The sequence below is a fragment of the Platalea leucorodia genome, assembly GCF_965183815.1.
Source record: "Platalea leucorodia genome assembly, chromosome: 3".
Taxonomy (NCBI): domain Eukaryota; kingdom Metazoa; phylum Chordata; class Aves; order Pelecaniformes; family Threskiornithidae; genus Platalea; species Platalea leucorodia.
This window is the reverse complement of record NC_138825.1, coordinates 329,247-347,979: the sequence shown is the minus strand read 5'-3', so window position 1 is coordinate 347,979 and position 18,733 is coordinate 329,247. Positions and strand designations below refer to the sequence as shown.

Below are 18,733 nucleotides of genomic sequence, written 5' to 3'. Positions count from 1 at the left end.
GCGTTGCCCAGCCCCAGTCTCGGGGCGTGCCGGCCCCCGCAGGTGCTGGGGCAAGGCTCCAGGGCAGCTGTCGAGTGCTGGCGCCCGGCCCCGCTTCCATCCTCTGAACCAGCTCGGGATGCTGCTCGCCAGGCGGAGATCGCTATACCTGGCGGCCTGGGTCCTGCCTGGCTAACGTCTGCCTAAAGATGCTGCTCCGCATTAATCCTAAATACTTTTCTCCAGAGCTGAAAGCTCTTTGTGAGCATAATCTGCCAGTCCAAACAGAAGAAAATCTCTATTTGGTCTGAAGAGCAGAACTTGGCATGGTTTGCAGGGGAAAATGCCAAGTACGCGAGGCTGTTTGCTCTCCTTGAAACGGTCACGACTGTTTCTTAGCTCCGTTAAGGCACATCTGGCTGTCATCTCTGCACATCTGTATCCTGTGACTTACACAGTTTTCTCCCGATGCTTTATGTGGTTTTATGCTGTGATGAGGCTCTGGAAAGAACAAAAGCGCATCTTTCTGCCCCTCTGAGAGCCAGCTCTCTGGCAACCTTCCTAGGGTCCCGGTACAGCTAACGGGACCTCCTCTGGCGTCTGCAGCAGAGCATTGCCATGGCCCTCCCAGGAGAGCTGTCTATGCGGCAGCAAACAGAGGGGCAAGTAGGGACTTGTGGGGAATCCACGTGCATCACTAAAGCACTGCAGGATGCACCCGGGAAAGGAAGACTTTCCTTAGCACTTGTGTTCTTTTTCAGCCCCAAGGTCAGGTTTAATGCGCAGTTGAACACCATTACGCTGGTTGAGACTCATAAGTCAGTCTTGTTAAGTTTGGTCTGTACTGAGACTGGTTCCTGGCCTGATAGGTCCAACAAGAGTTTCAGCCAGGCAGTCCTTCAGTTGTTATTCCAGGAGGGATCCCACCACGCACAGGTGCCCAGGCACCGACTGGAGCCTGTGAGCAACTGCTGAAAGAAGCAGGGGTTTCCCGTCCCACAAAGGCTGCCGTTACACGAGAGGAGATGCTTGCGCTTCCTCAGCCCCGCTGATGCTGGAGCCCGCTAGGCAGGATTTCCTCGCGTGGGTTGCAGAAGGAGCTCCAAAGAACGCGTGGTGGTTCTGCTACCTGCAACCCACCTCCAACAGTCACAGCGCCTCTAATGTGCATCTTTGCTGACTGGCATTCAAAAAGCACCGAGATCATCAGATCCTTTCCTGGATCATCAGATCCAGGTATTACATAGCGATGATCTGACGGCCTAAACGCAACACATTGTTAAGCTCCCACACTGTTCAAATATTAGGTGATCAAGAGATGCCCCCTGAAGAGTACTGAAATGGTCAGAAGAGGAACAAGAGTGAAAGCAGGAAAGTGGAAGTGGTGATATAAAGCAAACTGTATATTCAGCAGCCTGTTAGTCTCATCTGTTTGTTCTTCAGCAGTTCTTTTTTATTCTTGCAGAAGGCTCCTACAGAAGATAAATACAAGAGCTTTTCTCTCAGAAGAGTAACATGCACGGAGATTCCCTTCCTTCTGTTTCCTCCTGCAGACAGATCGGTTCAAAGCCTGCTCCACCCACGCGCGGGTTTATCAGTGGGAGCGAAGAGGGAATTCTCCCGTCTTATGCTCCCCAGAAATGGAAATGTGTCACAAGCTAGTACTTACAGTGCTAGTAAGGAATTTGCGAAATTACTTTGTGATTCGAAGTGGGAAATTTGTTCCCAAGCTATCTAGGCTTCCCAGATATTCCCAGTCTTAATGCTCAACGTAGCGAGTTTACACCTCGGTGTTTACAAGCAGCTCTGCGGTGGGATGGAAAGGAGGCTTATGACGGAGGGGTGAATAATGATTTTGCAGTGACTCTCAGGGTCACGTTTTTGAGCAGTTACGGACTTCAAAAGGATATTTAGATCTAAAAGGAATGCTTTGGGAGTACTGTCACAGGGCTCCGTCACATCAGCAGTGGGGACGGTCACCCCCAAACTCCTCTCACCCCAAAGCTGGTTGGTGGCTTTCACGTGGTATTGATCAAGAGCAAGGAAGGAGACAGGCACGGCCTCTTTCGTAAATTGTGGTGACTTACTGCAGTGTTTGACAGCCTACAGGTTTCAGAGTTGTTTACCATGGGATAAAACCTGCCCTGCCAGGGGGAAGGGAGTGTATCCTACCTGGGAAAAACCCAAACCAAAACACTCATTCCATAGTTACATCCTAGGACAGTAGTTAACTTTATTTGCTGGCTGGATGGGAACTGGCTCTGCCTACCTGGGGCCCGCAGGGACACCAGCATTTCTAACGTTGCGCGTAGGAGCACGATTGATAAATCCTTAAGAGCAGCGTTGAAAGCTGACATCCCGATTAAATTCAGAATTGCAAGGAACCCTTGGAAGAGAGGCTGGAAGCTGAGTGCGTAACGAGACGCCGACCCCAGGATGAGACCCGCTCTAATGAGAATCGTTAGTAACCAATCGAAAATATTGAGAGCGATGTTTTCTTTTATTTCTGTGTCTGTGTGCAGCTAGCCACAGCAACTCTTGGGTAATATTTAGACTACAGGAACAGATGTATTCTACTTTCTTGTTCATCTACCTGAAGGTAGCTCTCCGGTCAAAAAGTGTTTGGCTGTCGCGGGCAGGGCGATCCGTGGGCGTGCATTGAAATGAGGATGCTGGACAGCTGTTGCTGTGCCCGTGTCCCAAAGCTCAGGCGCACCCGCCAAGTGCCTGGTGCCTCTTCAGCCAGCTCGCCAGGGCTTCGGTCCCCCGCAGCGCCGACGGGCCTCCCCGGGGTGAGGGCCAGCTCCGGGTCCCTGCAGCGGGAGCAGAGCTCCGGGTGCCTGCTGTGAGCACTGCTGGCGGCTGTGGAGCTGCTGAGCTGGGACGGGCGAGGACCAGAAAGTGCTCTCCATGCTGCTGTCTGCGGCTTGGGTTTTTGTCAGAAGTATTTTAACTTGAAATGATGAAACGTCTGAAATATTTTTGAGAGTTTCTGTTCTGTCATTGCAGCAATCTCCTTTGATTTAATTCAGCGTGTTCGCACTGGAGACAGCGCTGCCCATGCTCTCACGCTCTCTCCTCTCATTGACCTCTGCCAGCACCTCTCCGTGTCGCCAGCTCGCTTGCTGCTGCTGCTAGGATGTTAGCACCGGGGGCTGGCAGGCCCGCGAAAGGCCCCAAACGCTGCCTCTGGTTTCAGGGACGCAGGGTTCAAACCCAGACTCTGCCAGAGGTTTGTTCTGCTTCCTCGGGTAGGTGTGTCACCTAACTCCGGTGAGCTGCTTCCCAGCTGCGGGCCCCGCAGAGGCAGCTGGTTCCTCATGTGTGCACAATACCCCGCCTCTAGTGCAGCCAGTAGGGGTTTGCATTAATGCTGCAGTAATAATGATGATTTTGAAGAGGGGAGGAGGGATGAAAGGTTCAGGCCGGCTCAGGTTTTTAAACCTGGGAGCCCAAGCGGTGGACGGATGGAGCGGCTGTGCATGGGCCGTCCTGCCATAGCCGGTGGCACAGCTCCCCGGCGGGGCGTGAACCCGGGTGCTGGCACAGCCCGGCCGACCGGCTTGCACCCGCGTCCCTGCCCAGGCCTGCACCCGGAGGCGTGGTGGTTACGGCGCCTGCGGGAGGTCTGCCCTCGCCTGCTCTTGCGCAGGAGCAGTTTGAAGGGCAGGTGGAGTGGGCGCTTGCTTACCCAGCGAGAAGTTCAGAGCAGAGTGTGAGAAAAAGGGAAAAAATCCCCAAACCACAGTGGGAATGCTCCAGAGTACGAGTGGATGAAATGCAAAGGAATTGCAGCAAGGGCGGGCTCCTGTTCGGTCTGGGGAATCACTGGGTCGCTTGGGGTTTTTTTGGTTTCAAACGCTGTACCAGCAGGTGAAGGTTTTAGCCCAGAAGATGATGCCGGCAGTGCCCGTTTACCCCAGGAAAAGCAAGCTAAGGCGCGGGCTGGGTTGTGGCCGCGGAAGGTCTGGCACCTGCGGCGGCTCGCCGCAGGCGCGATGGCAGGACGCCCTCGGAGGCGTCCGGCGGGGAGCGGGCTGCGCCCGCAGCCGCCGGCCCCGGGAGCGGGCGCGGGCCCCGTGCGCTCCCGCCGGCGCCGCCCGCGGCGGTGCCGCCTCTTCCAGCGCTGACCCGGGCGCGGCGGCCCCGCGGCCGCAAGCGCCGGGCCACGGGAGCGGCCGTCCCCGCCTGCGGGGCCCGGGGGTCCCGGGGGGGGCGGCCCGGCGGGGCCGGGGCAGCGCGGGGCCGGGCGGCTCCGGCTCCCCGCCCCCTCTCCGCCCAGGAAGCCGCCCCGCACGCCGGCGGCGGGGAGGGGGCCGGGGGCCGGCCGGGAAGTTTCGGCCCCCGGCGGCCCCGTCCCTCCTCTCCTCGCCCCCCCCGCCGTCGCCTCCCCTCCCCTCCCCGTCCCGCCTGGCCGCGCCCGCTGCCCGCGCCGCGCAGGGCCGGTGGGGCGGGCGGCCGGCGCGCAGGCGGCGGGGGGCGGGCGGGGGCGGCGCTGCGGAGCCCCGGCTGGGCTCGGCGCGGCGCGGAGGAGCGGAGCGGCCGCGATGGGCGCCTCGGCGGCGGAGCGGCGGCGGCGGAGGCGGCGCGGGGAGCTGCTGCGGGGGCAGCTGGGCGCCCTGGCCGCCCTGGCCCTGCTGCTGGCCGGCTGCGCGGCCGGTCGCGGCGGTGAGTCTGCGGCGGGGGGCGGCGGGTGGGGTCACCTGCGCGGAGGTGGTCCCTCCCCGGGCGCCGGCGACGGGGAGGCGAAGCCCGCGGCGGCTGGGGCGAGCCGGGGCTCCCCCGCCGCGGGGGTCGGTGCCGGAGCCCGAGCCCTGCCCGGGCCGGGGCGGTGTGCGGGTGTGCGCTGGGGGGTGGCGGCGGCGGCCCCCGGGAGAGGGGAGAAACTTCGCGGGAGCGAGCTGCCGCGGGGCCGGGGCCATCGCCCGCTTGCGGCCGCAGCCGGGCAGCGCCGGCGGAGCGGGGCTCGGCGGCGCGGAGCGGGTCCGCTCCCTCCCGGCCGCGGCGGTCGGGGCGGGAGCGGGTCCGGTCCCTCCTGGACTCGGCGCCCGGGGCGGGAGCGGAGCGGGTCCGGTCCCCGCCGGCCCCGGCGCCCGGGGCGGGAGCGGAGCGGGTCCGGTCCCCGCCGGCCCCGGCGCCCGGGGCGGGAGCGGAGCGGGTCCGGTCCCCGCCGGCCCCGGCGCCCGGGGAGGGAGCGGAGCGGGTCCGGTCCCCGCCGGCCCCGGCGGCGGGGGTGCCGGCCCCGGGCGCAGCGGGGGCCGGGGCGCGCTCGCCTCCCGCGGCGGAGCCCCCGCCGGTGCCGGCCCCGGGTGGCTGCGGGGCGGGGGCAGCCGCGGCCCCGCCGGGGAGGCTCGGGCGGTTTGAATGGGCTCCCCTGTGCCGTTCTGCGAGGAAGGGATTTTTGGAAGAGTGACAGTCGGTCTCGGGTGTTGAGTGGCCGCCTCCTGCTTCGTTTTGTAACCAGCTGTACACAGAGGGTGATAGCAAGCAATTTATTTTTTGCATTGCAAATATGTGAGTGTAAGCAGAATTTACGCAAGGCTTATTTTCCTTTAAGTGAAGGAGAGCGTACCCCTCCTTGACTTGAATTTGCTTTTTAAATAAACAGACCCGTCTTAAGGGTTTCGTGGTGTCCAGCATGGTGTAAGGAATGCTCTGATGTTTAGGAAAGAGCACAAACACCAACTAAGACTTGAACGCAGTTTTTCTTATGGAGTATAACAATGCTTGGATGGGCTTTTAGGATTTGAGACTTTAATGCTCTTAAATTAATCAAATTTTCTTTTTTTTATATATATGTATTCTAAAAGTTACGCTTGTTTTTCATGAACGTGGTGATTGCTTCTGAGAAGTAAGGCCAGGAAAGGCAGACATGAGCATCGCTGTAAGTAAACAGGGGTGTATGCCTGTACTTAACTATATTTAAGTCTACCCACACAGTATGTGCGGATGTACGATACTGATACCGGTCCTTCTTTTACATGAACTCCAAAGACGGCTGGTGAGAAGGTGCTGCTTCCTCTGGTGTACTCTGCCTCTCGTGCCGGCGGGGCCAGACCTGTTCTCTCTTCCCGCTTTCTGTCGGTGGGAAACCGAGCCATCTCCAGCGGAGCAGACTGGCTGCTTGCTGCTCGCCTGCGCCACACGATAAATTGTAGTTTAGGTGGCAAAGGCAAATTTCAGACCTATTTTAAATGGGGCACAGAGCGCGCTCTTGTCTCCGAAGGGCAGTGTGGGTTCCCGCCCCGTGTTTCGCTCTCCTTGAACGCGGTTTTCCTGCTGATGCGGCAGGGAGCTCCATCCACTGAGTCAAGGCGGCGCAGGCTGTAAAGGTCTGTGCTGCAGGTGAATTTGTCTGCGCTTTGCTTGAATCGCCCAGAGCGTTCCCCAGCCGGCACTGCTAACTTCTGTCAGGGCTCTCTCTGTTTTGCTTCAGTTTGGGAGAGTATCTCCTGCTGTGATCAGAGTTAGCTTAAAATTAATCTGAGAGATGAGAAATAGCGTTCGGTGCAATAGACACGGCACCCTGTGCATCTGCTGCCGTGCAGAGACGGGAGCGACAACGAGAAGAATGGTTCCACAGGTGGAAATTTTCCACAGCCCCCACTGCGTCGGCCGCCTCTTCGTGGGGCCTAAGGGACCGGGCTCTCTTGGAACCTCGCTTACAGCCAACAGCCTGATGCTCTCTGGAGTTTGTGTCACGATTAGATAGGAGGTGGAAAGATGCGTTTTGATTTAGTGATTTAAATATTTTTCCCATGTACAAATGTGTGGTTTAAGGTCAAATGCAAACTTTTGACTAGACTGCAGTGCTTTTCCATCAAATGGCATCTCCCTTCCCGCCGCCCTGGCAGGAGGCGGCAGCCTTACCCTGCGCTCCCAGGGTAGTTTTCGCTAGCAGGGGGTTGCGGTATTTGGAGTGTACGCAGTGTACGCGGCTGACACGCAGCTCACTTGCATCCTCGATGCCAGAGAGGCTGACGGTGGCGGAATTTGGGCATAGGTTTCATTGGGGTGCAGTGGGGATGCTGGAGTGATTGCTGCTCCTCTAGAGCCTTTGCATCGAGGTGCGATCCAGCCCAGCAACCCTGGGCTTGAATCACCTTTTTAGATGATGTATTCTCGCTTCTAATGCTGCTGGTTTTCTTAGTCAATCCCTTTCCCCCCAGCCACTGTCTCTGCCACCGCCTGGATCCGGAGGAGCACGGCTTTTCGAGTCACGGGTGGCCTCTGTTTGCAGAGGGGTGCGAGGTGCCAAAGCCTCATTCGGAAAGTGTATGTGCTTGTATCTGCCTGCAAGGAATAGGCTAGAGCTGTTCTCGAGGAGGCAGGTAACCACAGCGTTGTAATTGATAAACCGTCTGCAGTGGGCGACTCCAGAGGATAGGGCGCAAGATCGGGGATTCTGTTCTGGTGGCTCCCACTGCTTTGCTGGGTGGCTTAATCTTCCCATGTCTCACTTGGCTGGGTCTCTAAAATGAGGCCTTCTTTTTCAAGTCATTTCAAGATCTCCTGATGCTAAATGATGTGTAATAACAATGTGTTATAACATTATAATGTTTACGTGAAGGTCATTCCAAAGATATTTATATTGTACAAGGCTCAGGCTTTCAAAAATAGATACAGTGCAAATTAAGAAGAAATCCCAGCTCACGAAGTTCATCGGGGCAGTGAACATACAGCTGGGGCGCCTCTTCTCTCTTCCAGGCAGTCTAAGTCCGCGGCTGTGCTCTGACCTGAAGTCACGCCGGTAAATAAGAAGTGTAACCGAGATCAAACACAGCCCTGCAGACCCGAAATACAGCTGCCAGCCGCTGGACTGCCAGATGCTTTTTGGTCTGCTGAAGGGGACTGGAGGTGAAGGAAAGGTATAGAAACATCTCATTAACTGGAACAGTAGCAGTCACTTCCAAACCTCTACCGGACTCTGCCATCCTTGCAGAAGGAGCCAAGCAAGGCATGAAGTTTTCTTTTTCTTTTTTCTTTCTTTCTTTCTCCCCTCCCCCCATGTCAGTCTGACTCAAATTCTCTCTTGTAAAGGGAGGGAGGAGTGAGGAAGAGAGACTCCTTCGTTACATGAGACCATCTTCCAAACTGTGATGATTCAGGTTTTTCAAGGGAGGCTTCTGAGTCAGGCCTTTTACCAGTCCGCTGTCATGGACAGCAAAAATAGCAGGGGCATCAGTCAGTGGGATTTTTCTTTTCTTCTTTTTGTGTGCCCGTGTTTTTGGCAGGGTGGTAAGGAAAAGCTGGGGGCTGATTCTGCAGCCCTTACTCATGGGGATGGGCACATCCAAGGGAACGGAGTTGCCTGCGTGATTCAAGCGTGGAAGATTTGGGTTGCTTTTAAGTCTTGTTTTAACTTGACGGGAGTGAAGTATTCAGAATGGTGGAGCCGGGCCTGCCAGGTGCATTTTGACTCGCTCGGAGACTGACTCCAAATCCAAAGCTCAGGCTGCTTTTACAGGACTGATAGTTGCCCAGTCCTTCTTGTGGGCTGCGGGGGGGGTGTGTGTGTGAGAGTATCCATGTCATGATAATGCTTACAGAAAGCCTCTAAGCGATCCTGGGCGGCGTGGTGGGAGATGGGGAGCGAAGATCCCAGCGTGTCTGCCTTCCAGCCCGGCGCTGGCTGGAGGAGCTCACCAGACTGGGCTGAACCGCGTGGGCTCTTTCCTCCCGACCGCTTTGTCACGGGCCCTGCCTCAGAGGGCTTTTCCTTACAGATCTCCTTGCTGCCAAAATAGCGTTGAAGAACCTCGGTGTGACAGATCCTGGTCCTCTAGCTGGGAATTAAGCGAAAACTCCCTGATTTCATTTGAATGTTTTGGTTTGTGCAAACCAAGAAACCCAAACCGAACTTTAGAGGTCATGCAATGAAAGCACAAAAGCAGTTGTTTTCCTCACCTCTTCAGTGAAGCGTAATCCTAGCTTCGGCGAGAGTAATCCTAGCCCAGATGTAATGCTGTAATCGTTGGACCCCTGGATATGGGAATTTACCCTCATAAACTAGGGAGAGGCATCAGGCCAGAGCGTGGTATGTGACCTCTTTGGCAGGGAGCTTGTTTGGCCTTGCAGGAAATGACTTGTTCATTTATTTAGTACTTGTTCAAGGTCCTGCACCAACAGCCGGCGGAGAGCGAGGTCCTCTCTTGAGCAGCGTGCAGCTCGGGGAGCGGCAGGGACGAGGCGTGCGGCCGTGCTTGGAAGGGGCACGGGGGAACGTGCTTAAAGATGTGCTTAACTTTCAGTGTCTGCTTATGGTATCGACAGAGCAGGGCTTGTATGCCTGGCTGTGAATTTGTGCTTGCTGCAGGGTCTCCCTGGAGAACTGCCTTAAAAATGTCCAGATCTCCGTACCTGCCAGTGCTCGGAGTCCACTTAATTAAAATGCTACAGAAGTGCGAGGATGCGTGCCAGGCTGGTCAGCTTGCCAAAGGGGGGTGCCTGAGGTAAGCTCCAGCGTGGCACCTGAAATCACGGGATCTTGGTCCTCAGGATGTGGATGCAGGATGCTTGGGAGTTCTGGCTTCAGCAGGGCATGAAGGCGAAAGGTTGCTGGCCTCCCCAGCTGCTCATAAACGGAGCCAACACAAGGCTGTGAGGCGGTGAATAGCAGAAAAACTCAACGGTCATCATTTCTTCAACGCCTGTTAAGGGAAGGTAGGCTTGTGGCTCCACATCTGCCGATGCTGATCTCGCTGTAAATGCTCAGTCCTGCCCCGTCTGCTGCTTGTGGCTGCTCCTGCCCTCCTTGCCCCTCTTTGCATGGGCTCTGGAGTTTCGGTGGCCTCTTTTCAGCAAGCGAACCCAGCAGAAAACTAGCCCAGCATAAATAAAGGAAGTTTTCTGCCAAATTAGCACACTAAAATGACTTGGTGAGGGATCTTAACGAGCCATGGCTGAACAGAGAGCCCTTGGGTGCTGGCCATGGTCAGAATGGCAGAGCTTATGGTGAGGTGGGCATGGTTTGTTGGTTTTGTCTAAGCCCTTTTTTAGTAGTTCCCTCCTGCTGCTAATTTTAAATGGTCCTTAATGTTGAGAAGCCTGGCTGTCCATTTTTGGTCAAAGATTCTCAAAAGGAAAGGCTCGCTTAGACCTGTCACATATTCATATGGCAGGTACTCATGTCTGCAGCCTCCTGGGAGTGAGACTGTGAAAAAAAATCTGCCCGGGGATGGGAGAGGGTCACTCAGGAGATCAGCAGCCAGCCCTGAAAACTCCCCCCACCCCTGGAGCTGACCCTGCTTCTAAGCGTTAGTCTGCCCCAGGGCATTTTTCTCCATCTTGTCTCTGTCCTTCTCTCTTTAAATTGATGGCAGCTCTATGGTAGCTAGAAAAATAATCTTTTTTTTTTTTTTCTTTTTTCTTCTTCTGGCTTCTGTGCCTTTGCAGTGGTTTAAGTTACCTGTTCTAGCTTTCCTATCTACAAGGAAGCATCAAAAATTTAGTTTTCATAGAGCCTTCCCTGAAGTAAGACTTGAAGAAGAGAGCCAGGTCTCACAAAACCTGGCACTGAAAACTTTGGAGTCTTGTTTTTACAAATGGAAACCACGTGGGGTTCATGGAGCATAGAGCCTGAGGGATGCATCTTGTTATTGCCGTTAGTTAGAAACCAGTGCAACTTCTTCAGGCAATTTCTGCGAAAATGCAGGTTTCCTCCGCAGGCACAGGGATCATCTGCTGCGCTGCCGTGGGAGCTGCGTCGCTGCATCTTGCTGTCACAGGGCTGTGCTTGGCCGCCTCTTCTGAGGCACACCGCTTTTACAGCCGGCAACTGGGCAGTTGAGTTGCAGGGGTGCATTTTTGCAAAAAAAAAAAAAAAAAAAGGGTGTTTGCTTTTTCCAGCCTTGTCTTCCATGTCCTTCTCTAGACCAGTCTTTAAGCGTGGGGTTGTAGAAAGCACTGGGGATTTTCAAAAGCTTTCTTCTGCTCTAGGTTTTACCTTTAATATCACCACGAGTCAAGTCAGATCAATGCCAAGAGCCGGTGGCAACCTCATCCTAATTTTTTCCGCTTCTGTGGCTTTATGGGAAGAAGCAGTGGGCATGCCCAGGTGTGGGCAGGATGTTTATAGTCCTGCCCATTTCATCATCGTGTCCTGTAGACACGCTCTCAGAAGAGTAAGGATGCGCAGTGAGTAAATCTTTGTGGCTGGTCTGCAGCAAAGCTGCATTACTCACAGCATCAAAGCAGGTACTGCGAAAATGAAAGTGGTAAATGTGTGTAATTTGCAGCTCATGAATGGGTTCTTGGCTGACCCTAAAGTGATGAAGGTGTTTTACCTCTGCCTCTCCGTGGAATCGTTGCTGGACTGTCAGACTCTCCTCCAGCTCTGAACAGCCTGTCCTTGCGTTATTTACTGCCAAGGGCATCCTCATTCGGGATTTTGCAGTTAGCTACTCGAAACCCCTAAGGGGCAGTTCCATCTCCCTTTATCTTGTCTCCCAGCAAAGTTTACGTTATCTTTTCTTGCATCGTCTTCCACAGAAGGTCAAGTCTGCACAGCAGTCAGAAAAGTGCCCGTTCAGGCAAGACATAGATCTGATTTTGTCAGCTTGGAAATAGCAATGGAGCGGCGTTGATATGGAGATGGCCATGGGATTAGCCCACAGTACCCGGGGATTTTGGAGGGCATTGAGGCCTCCATCACTTCGGCAATGGAGCCAACTACATCAAAGGAACATCTGTACCTCCGTAAGACATCAAATAGATGCAGTCAATGTGTTCGTACCATAGCATGGCTGGATTTCAGCTTAGCACTCAGATTTAAAAGTAAAATGGGTACGATCTCTAGATGCTAAGCTTTTCTTTAGGAGCAGGCTGGGAAAACTCTGGAAATGAGGGGATTTCTCTCTGTGTTTGGTTGTTGGGGGTTAAGGAAGGATAAGGAGGGAAAGGGAGGAGGATGGGACGGTGCATCCAGCAACAAGGGCTAGTGAAGAGAAGCTCACAGGAACTGGAGACAACCGCAGGCTGCATTAAAAGCTGAACCTTGATGTGGACAGAGATGTTTAAGCTGAATTTTTTTGATGGTATTCCTGAGACTAGGAGCACTGCACAAGGGCTCCAGGGAGAAGTCCTGGGTCTTTTTCTTCTGAAAAAAGGGAGGCGTTGAAGAGGAGCCCAGATGTGGTATCCAGGGAGAAGGCTGTGTGGGACAGTGCTGGCTGGGACTTTATTTGCCTTTTATGGACTTTTTTGGCTAACAGGGACCGCCGAAGAGGTGGGATTGAATGTCATCTGCCTGTATGCCTTGCCTGTGGGAAGCAGATAGTCCCCAAGTCCTGCCTGCGACCTGGAAGCTGCCCGTGGGCCCAGAGGAGAGGGGAGTGGGAGCGTGTCTCCCGTCACACCTCCCGCTCCGCGCCGTCCCCTCGCTCCGCCGGCTGCCTTTGGCAGGGCAGGTCGTGGATGCCGCGTCGGTGGATGTGAGCGTGTGCGTAGAGAAGGGGATGTACCTTTCATAAAGGAAAAAACGCTCCTATGCACAAGGGAGTGTGAAAACTGGTTCGGAGGCACAGATTTTGTTGTTTTGAAACATTCCTTTGCTGAGCTGTGAGCCGAGCAGCTGTGCTAAGTGGCTGAGATGCAGAGTCTGGTCTGACCTTTCTATACCTCCAGTAGTGTGTGCGGTACTTTGGCTACCAGCCATGTTTGTGTGTCCATAGGCAGTTAGGCCATGATCCAGGGGGCGAGCGCTTGACTTGCAGCGTGTGGAGTAATCCGGTTGACTTCGAGTGGGCTCGTGTGTGTACAAGGTTAACCAGATCCTTCCTCACTCAAGCCGTTCCTCAGTCCACAGCCTTTTTGGATGAAATGAGTCCTCGAATTATAAAGTAGGTAAACTGAGATATGAGAGGAGTTTGCAGGACTCTCCTGGCACAGGAATGGCAGAGCCCCGCACGGAGTGCAGATCTGCAGACGGGTTTGTGCACCAGTCCACGGTGTCCTGCCGTGTCCTCGCAGGCCAACCCCGGGAAGTCTCTTGTGGCCCCGCGCTGGCTGAGGGATAACAAGCGCGCAGCCAGGGCGTTCTCTGTAAGTGCAGCGTATCTCATCTGTTGCGGTGGTGGAAGAGCAGAAAGACGTGTTTGGATGGTGCTGAGCATGCTCTTCTAAAGGAAACTTCGGTACACCAAGGCTCGTCCCCAGTGTTGGTTCCTGCAGCAGGCATCACCTATCAAATGAGAACCGCAAACAAATTTTAATAGCTCGATTAGGAAAGAGCTTGCTAAAGTCCAGGAAAATAATCTTTTTGATATGCAAGCCAAAAGCGTGCTAACTGAACTACGAACAACTGACGGGTCTGCTATTAAAATAATTCTCATTCAGAGATAGACTCGGCTGTTTTTTTTCCCTAAGATGGCCAGAACATCCTGTAACATAAAGCAGGAGGAGAAACGAGCCTTACATGGACATTCCTTTCTCCTCTGAGAAGATCTGCCCTCCAGTTCTCGGTGCACCTCTTTGTGATAGTTGATTTGTATTTTGTTGCCAGCTCCCGGGAAGAACGGGACAGAAACTCTTTTAAATGAACATTGCACACGCTGAGACAGTGCAACAGTTCATTTTAGGGGAAACGAGAACATAAGCCACGTCAGCTGATGTTATGCACAATGACGTGTACTAAATGGCTCATAGCATTTGATTTCTGTTGTTAAAAAAAGAGTAGGTATGTATGATGTGCAACTCCACAGGGCGATGGCAAGTAGAAAAGAGTTGTTAAATGCCTTGCTTCTGTGCTCGGTAAGTGGCCGTGCAGTACCGCAGCTGGTGAGGATTCTGGCCGCAGCCCTACCAGACACAGGCGTTCTGCTCCCTTCCCTGCAGAAGGGTGCCGTGGTGCCGCTGCAGGGCTCGGGGCGGAGGACGCTGTGGAGCCCTGCGGACCGCAGCCTGACCGGGCTGCGCAGCGGCATCTCGCTGACGGGGTGGCTTAAAGTCCTCCCAGGGATGTAGGCTGCTGACCGGTGGGTGGACCGGTCCCTTGGCGTAACCAACGTATGGACCGTGGTTAAGACCTTTTGACGGAGCACAGGTTTTGCGTCTCAGGCCCAGGTGAGCAGAGACCATCCTGCCACAATATTGAATGTACTGGCTAGTGCTGGCATTCTCACAAGCCCTGTTGTGAAAACTGAGCTAAAGAGACCCTTGTCCCAAAGAGCTTCCTTCCAACCCAGCAAGCTGTCATACGTAGCTTGCTTGTTCGTGGTACGCTTGTTCACCAGGTTACATCAGTTGTGTTCACGGCAAGGTGTTGTTGCTGTGGACTCCTCAGAAAGCAATGTCGCTGGAGGGGAGGGAGAAGAAGAGGTGATACTTAAAAAAACCACCTTAAGTTAATTTTACTGCTGACAGAGTAAAATAAATGGAGTTTCATGTTCTTTGGATTTATTCTTGCACTAAATCAGAGGAGGCAACAAATCAAGCTTGTTCAGAAGTGGAGGAGTTTTCCACAAGCATAACTGAGTAATGTAAGAGCCTCTTGAGTCAAAAAACGATCCAAAGAGAGGTCGCATGAGTGCTGTCTCGGCGTTGCTCGCTGCCGGGAGGCTGTCCCTGTGTTTCAGGGGACCTGGGAGACCTCAGGAGCCATCGCCATGTGGGCTGTAGCTGGTGTTGCACCTCTCGCTGGAGTTAAGGCTGCAGAGACAGAGCCAATGCTGTGTCCAGGGTGAGGGAGACCTGTAAGAGGACTTATGCGAGAGGTACTTTCCTAGATTTATCCTGGGAATGAGTGGCCGTGTGCCTGACCGGTGACGTGCCCGAGTGCTGCCTCCCAGGGCGTCCGTGCCACAGACCGGACCGAGCTGTGGGCAGCCCGTGGCCTGGTGGTGTCCCCCGAAGCCACACGACCTCCTGCTATCCCTTCCTCTCCCAGATTTCCTGGGTGTCAGGTGTTTGGTCAGATAAAACACGTTTCTCGTGGGTCGCAGCACCCCAGGCTGGTTGGTGTCAGGTAAGACCAAGGAGGAGCTGCAGGTGCCGCTCCACCCGAAGGGACGGGAGCCGTGTGTGGCTACGTCTAGAGTTTCCCAGTCTTAGGAGCTTCCTGTGGTGAAAAGCCCAAGATCTGGTGGCTCCCAAGCCCCTCCTGAAATCCAGCCTTCCTGCGGGAGGCTATCAGGCGTTCGGCGTCTCGGTGTGATGAAGCAGCGCTCCGGCACGCCGCTGGTGATGAAAGCAAGTTGAGAGAGAAATTGGAGAAGATTTTGGAAAGATAATGAAACTTAAAAGGAGAAGAATGAAAAAAAAGTATCAGTCACCACCCATTACTGTGTGCTAACGTTAAAATCCATAGGGATTTTACATCAGCTCATGCATAACAGACTGTAAAATGAAACGACAGTATTGGTGGTTTTGTTTTTAAAGCCTTGATCGTGAGGCTATTCTTTTAAAAAAATAACAAAGGCTTTTTGTTTCATTTCAGTGAAAGCCGTGTAGTTTCCCAGGGAAGCAGGAGTTGTGTTAATGCCGCTATCTGTCACTTACGCGTACGCTTCCAAAGGGTCCGGGGAGCAGGGCTGGCGCGGGTTGGCGGGGCTGTTTGCGCAGGAGGCTGAGGACCGGAGGGCTGTGGGGCCGGAGTCTCAAATTGTTTAAATTGACTTTGGTGGCACGGTGCCAGCTGACACCAGCTGAGAATCTGGACAGAACAACTTATCCAAGGTCACCTCACGGGCTAATAGCAGAGCAGTGAATTAAACCCGGGTCTGCAGAGTCTCGCTTCAGGGTAAATAAAGAATGCATACCGCTTCTTGGAGGGTCCTGCTGTTCTTAGAGCCTTATAAAGAAAGGACAGCGTCAAACACTTGATTCTGGTATGATGTGGAGTACTACCCTTTCGTGCCAGGATCTCTGGTTAAAAATAGAAACTTTTTCCTTCCTATAGTAGTATTTATTTCCTTAAAATACTTTGTAAAGTTCCAGTTCGGAATTTTCCTAGAAAGATGCCCTTCCTCTCTGTGGGTGAGGGACCGAGTTGAGCTGGGCCAGGCTCATTTCTCAGAGGAGCAGGGCTGAGGTGCTGCTGGTGGCCGGTACCTGTTTGGGCTTGTCTCGGCCTTTTTCAGCGGGTAGGGAACCGTTCCGCAGGTGAGGAGAGTGTAGTGAGCGGTTTGGGCAGGGAGTGCATTCGCAGCATCTGCCTGCAGGGACAGGCTGCAAAGGAGTCTCTACAGACTTCAGTCAAGGCTTAGTACAGAACCCCCCCTTGGAAATGTTTCAGAAGGTTCACATGCTAATATCGCCCGGACAGTATGTTCGAGGGCTGGTCTAAAAGCCGTTGAAGCCAGTGATAGTTTTCCGTATTGATTTCAAGGGTGACAAAGATCCTGTTCTTTGAGTCCTTGCTCGGTTTTGGAATGGCGTTTTCATTAACTTCTTTTCAAGGATGAGCATGACATGTTTCTTCTTCTCTGCTTTCCATGTTTCTGAATATTGAGATGGCATCATAGACCACTGTCTTCCTTGTGCTGTTTTCTCCATGGGGGGAGAGGGAACGATCAGAAAAGACAGGGCTGCTCTAGCTCTGGCCTTCTGGCGTTATTCCTTAAGGTCTCTTTGGTCAGGCTTGCACCGGGGGGTTGCAGTGCACCTCTACACCGCCGCACCATTTCCCTCGCCCTCCCTTGCTCAGAGGCTCCCTACGTGAAGCAGATCCGTGCGGGACTTTTACCGCTCTCGGATTCCGCTCACAGCACCCGACTTGTGATGCCCGCCGTGCCCCGGGGCGGAGCGGAGGGCGCCTGCTCCCTCCTCGGGCGCCGCGCCCCGGGGAATTGGGAAAGCGCTCTGTCGAGCGGCGTGCCTCGGTTCAAGAGCTGACCCATGCGCTCGGCATCGGAGAAGCTGCGATCCCTGTGTTTGACCAGCAGGCAAACTCCTCTGAAGTGTGAGGTTTCCCAGTGCGGATGCTAAAGCTAGGAGTTAGTTCTGGGAAGCCAGTGAAGTTGCACAAAATAGGACTATTAACGATGATTGTATTTTTTTCTTGTACATTACCAGGGCTGAGCTGAAACTAGCGTTTCCAAAATTACAATGTGTTTCCTGCGTGAGCTGAAATGTGGGAATTTACTAGGTGCTTCCTCATTGTGTCTAAAGATTATTTCTTTTTCTTTTCCCTTTTTTCCATGACCCCACCAACCCTTGGCAAGTTTTTTCAGTAGCCATCGCGTCGGTACGGATGTGGGAGAGAGAATTGGAGGACCGCACTAAAACGCGGGGTCTGCCAGCAGAGATGCGCAAGGCCGAGCGGCCCGGTTCTTGCTGGAGGGAGCCCCCCGCGAAGCTCCTCGCGTGGGGCGGCGGCAGGCGGCCCCGCGGGTGCAAAGCAGAGCCCAGCAGGCGGGAGGCTGGCCGCGTTCTCCCTGCCCCGCTGCAGGGCACGCACCCTCCCCGGGCACCCCCGGGCGAAGATGGGCCTGGGCTTTGCGGGCAACCTTGTCTGCAGGAGGGAAGGACAAGGGACAACCCGAGATGGCGCGGTGGTGACACCTGTTGACTGGGAGCGTGGCTGTGCCGGTGGCCTGAGGTGAGGAGGGCCGTGGGAGGCAGGAGGAGGTATTTTGGTGTGATAAGCCTTGCCTTGGATCATCAGCCTGAAGGAGGGCAGAGGAGGCAGCGTCTAGCGGTGCATTTTTATTCGAGGAACCTGTTGTGGGCTGGAAGCCGCAGCAGGACACGTCTTATTTCTTCCAGACAGACAAAGCTGGCGATTTTACTGTGGCTGATTAAAATGTGCCTGTCTCCCCCTCTGTGATTCCCATGCCTGGTGGGCTTTGTCCCTCCCTTTCCTGATTACCAGATTTATTTCTAGATATGTTTACTTCTAATAAATATAAGAAAGATGTCCTGGGGCTTCTATATATATTTGTCTGTAATTAAGGTAGGATTAATTGCTTGAAATTGTTTTTAAGGACCTGCTATGAGATCAGCAGATAGGAGCATGGGATAAAATGCATAATGAATACATTATGTTATAAATAATGGACACAGCCAGTGCACAGGCATCCCTGAAAGGTAATAGCTCTTTCAATATTTAATTAAGCGGGTACCATAGGGAAAACACTCTCTGTCACTAAGGTAATTTTCAACCTGGCTTAGTGACACATAGATCAGTCTGAATGAGGGCAGACCTGTGTGCAGCAGGGACCCTTGGTAGGCACAGTTCATGGTAATCAGAGGGAAATGTTTCTTGGCTGGAGAACGGGTGAGAAGGGATAATGTTGAGGGTTGATGGAGAGGAGATGCTGATAGCACCTGGAAGATTTCTTGGAACTGGTGCTTTGCTCATTTTCTTAAGACGGAGTTGCTGATCTAGCAGCATAGGAAGCCTTGTGCTTCTGTCGGCTTTGTAGAAGAACCCGGCTTTCTTATCTGTGATAAGAACATAAGGCGAGTTGAGCCTCGTGGGTTTTCTGAACAGATACAGAAGAAGGGGAGGTATTGCCCATCTGCAAGGCCTAAATTCACACCCGTGTCCCTAACTGCTCATTTCACATCTCCCATCTCCTCCACGCTCTCGTTTCATGATGTTTTATCCCAGTTCTCGTGCTAGCTCTGCTGCAGTTTTACCTGTGCCGGTGTAGCAGTTAGTTAAATGCCTTAGTGCAAGGCCTGGGAGATTTGTGAGGGTTGCAGAAGTCCAGCCTGCCCTCCTGCGCATCTCCTCAGGTCTCTCGGTGGGGGTTCCTGCTTTGGGTTTCCTTGTCCGGCTGTCAGTGAGTGTTCCTGAATTTCACAGCACGTA

General features: G+C 53.9%; 1 protein-coding gene across 5 annotated transcripts in view; it reads left to right on the top strand.

The window, feature by feature from the left end:
* Positions 1–4,568: 4,568 nt before the first annotated feature.
* The window catches only part of RIN2 (Ras and Rab interactor 2), a 280,543-nt gene continuing 266,378 nt past the window's right edge, over positions 4,569–18,733 (top strand). For 4 of the 5 annotated variants that reach the window (XM_082307212.1, XM_082307208.1, XM_082307214.1 and 1 more), the window contains exon 1: positions 4,569–4,647. The gene's annotated coding sequence lies outside the window, so the exon portion shown is untranslated. The remainder of the gene's footprint in view (positions 4,648–18,733) is intronic. The other variant, XM_082307213.1, reaches the window with a different exon arrangement.